The sequence below is a fragment of the Neofelis nebulosa genome, chromosome X (genome assembly GCF_028018385.1).
Source record: "Neofelis nebulosa isolate mNeoNeb1 chromosome X, mNeoNeb1.pri, whole genome shotgun sequence".
Taxonomy (NCBI): domain Eukaryota; kingdom Metazoa; phylum Chordata; class Mammalia; order Carnivora; family Felidae; genus Neofelis; species Neofelis nebulosa.
The window spans coordinates 118,612,239-118,614,878 of record NC_080800.1 but is presented as its reverse complement, the minus strand read 5'-3'; the positions used below and the strand labels follow the sequence as shown (position 1 = coordinate 118,614,878).

General features: G+C 39.7%; 1 long non-coding RNA gene across 1 annotated transcript in view; it reads right to left on the bottom strand.

Moving 5' to 3' along the window:
* Positions 1-564: 564 nt before the first annotated feature.
* Positions 565-2,640, bottom strand: part of LOC131501971 (uncharacterized) — a 355,252-nt gene continuing 353,176 nt past the window's right edge. Inside the window, exon 5 of the long non-coding RNA XR_009256932.1 lies at positions 565-618. This is a non-coding gene — a long non-coding RNA (uncharacterized LOC131501971). The remainder of the gene's footprint in view (positions 619-2,640) is intronic.

Here is a 2,640-nt window from a genome sequence, read left to right as displayed (position 1 = left end):
CTCATGAAAATGAGCAAACAGGCGCCTGGGTGGCTCAATCGGTTGGCGTCCGACCTCAGCTCAGGTCATGATCTCGTAGTTCGTGACTTCGAGCCCCGCATCGGGCTCTGTGCTGACAGCTCGGGGCCTGGAGCCTGCTTCGGATTCTGTGTCTCCCTCTCCCTCTGTTCCTCCCCCACTCGCTCTCTGTCTCTCTCTCTCTCAAAAATAAATAAAGATTCAAAAAATTGAAAAAAAGAAAAATGAGAAATACAAGGAAACCAGTTTTCTAGGGGAAAAATGAAAAGATACACTTTATGTTGTGTCTGTTTTGTTTGCAGCGCATGTGGCGGTCAAACAACGTGGGCATGGCCACGTATCAACGTAACATACACATTAGAATAAGATTATGTGTAGAAATTATCAAACCTCTTATATTTCAGGTACTCTGCTATACAGATAATGCAATCTACATTATAATTTTTGAAAAGTGTGAAATTGAAGATCAAAGAATATAAGTACCTTGTCCCAAATACACAATATTAAATGGCCATGTAACTTATATATTGTCATGCTATATTAGGCACTTACTGAACAGACAGGTGATCTCTACTTTTTGCCGCAATGCATTCTTGTAAACTGCAAGGCAAAGCAAATCATTGTAAAGTGAATTATATTTTCCCAAAGGAACAATGCTATTATTGAAGGTTGTACTCTTAACCAATAATTTGACATTGACTACATCATATATATGATCTATAATATCTCATAAAAGCAAAGATACCATGACCATTAAATGTGCTAAGTCTAATAGATATTAATTATATATGTGGCGAGCAATAATGTTGCTTCTCTTTTTCGAATTTAGAAAGGGTTTTGGAGAATATTTTGGATGGCTTTTTCTCATAAAGGACTCTCTTGGGGGAAAAACTACGTTAAACCCCTTTTCTCTCATGATAAATGTCCCTTTGTCTACAGAGTCATTTGGAATTATTCCATTTACTTATTCTCTTTTCAAATTGCTTTCGTAGCATCAAGTATTGAGGGGAAAATGACAGAAAAAGCTTTGAAGTAATTCAGAGCTGGTCTCCTCTCTTACCCATTACCTATATGATCTAAGCAGCAATGCTGTTTCTCTGTGCCTCAGTTTCCCTTTCTGTTTGAACACACTGGATTAGGTGAATTTGGAAGGCCCTGCAGGACTATGCCTTTCTAGAAGCTGATACAGGGTACTTAATCCTTGGATTCTATTTTAAGTTGTTGGAGAGAAGAAGTTTTTGGAATCTGGTCTGTTGCCAGTTGACCGTTTGCCTGCTCTTGCCCCAGGACCCAGTCACAAAGTGAATCCCTCGCAGGCTGTTTCCTTTGCTGTGGTTACAGGCACTTCCTGTGATATGTTACTGTGAAATCACAGGGAATCCAGAAGATTCGAATTGAAATCCTATTTCTCCATTTCCTGAGTGACATTCAACATAGTCATCTAATCTCTCTGAACCTAAATTTTTTTCATTAATATATCAAAAGGAACGGTTCTTTTATTGCAGGGTTATATTAAAGGTGAAGTGAGATTAAGTGAAAAAGTCCTATAGGTAGCCATATTCTTCTTATAGTCAGGCTAGTGTAAGGATTTCAAAATCAGGGCATTTTGACAACTTGTTGGTTGTCAGCTGTCAACCGATTTTTTTAAAAAAATTTTGTTCGAACAAATAATTTCAAGTTTTTGACTGAAAATTGTAACAACATAACACAAACAGGACAATTACAAATGTTCACTCAACAATCTTGTAAATAGCTTTATTTTTCAAAAATAACGGACAAATGCTATAATGTTAGGAAAGTTAAATGTGTTTCATCTAAGGAAATGATTTTTTTCAATAAAAATGGTACATTGGGTGCGTGGGTGGCTCAGTCGGTTAAGTACCTGACTCTTGATTTCGGCTCAGGTCATGGTCTCACAGTTCGTGAGTTCAAGCCCCGCATCGGGCTCTGCACTGATAATGTGGAGCCTGCTGGGGATTCTCTCTCTCCCTCTATCTCTGCCCCTCCCACGCTTGTACTCTCTCTCTCTCTCTCTCTCTCTCTCTCTCTAACTCACGAAATAAACGTTCAAAACAATTGTATATATTTAAGGCTTACAACATGATGATTTGATATACAAATACCTAGTAAAATGATTACTACAGTCACTGCTCATCAACATATCTCCTTACATAGTTACCATTTTTGTGTGTAGTCGAATACTTGAAGTCTACTCTCAGCACATTTCCAGGGTTCAATGCAGTATTATTAAGTATCACCGCCATGCTGCACATTGGACCCGGAGACTTATTCATCCTACTGAACTGCAACTTTGTACCCTTTAACCAACATCTCCCCATGTTCCCACCTCCCTGTCCCTAATAACTAATGTCCTGTTGTCTCTTTAAATGGCAAAAACACAATGTACCGGAACTTACGGGATGGAGTAAAAGCAGTTCAGGAGAGAAGTTTCTAGCCATACATGCTTACTTTTAAAAAGAAGAAAAGTCGGGGTGCCTGGGTGGCTCAGTCGGTTAAGCGTCCGACTTCGGCTCAGGTCACGATCTCACAGTCTGTGAGTTCGAGCCCCGTGTCGGGCTCTGGGCTGATGGCTCAGAGCCTGGAGCCTGCTTCCGATTCTGT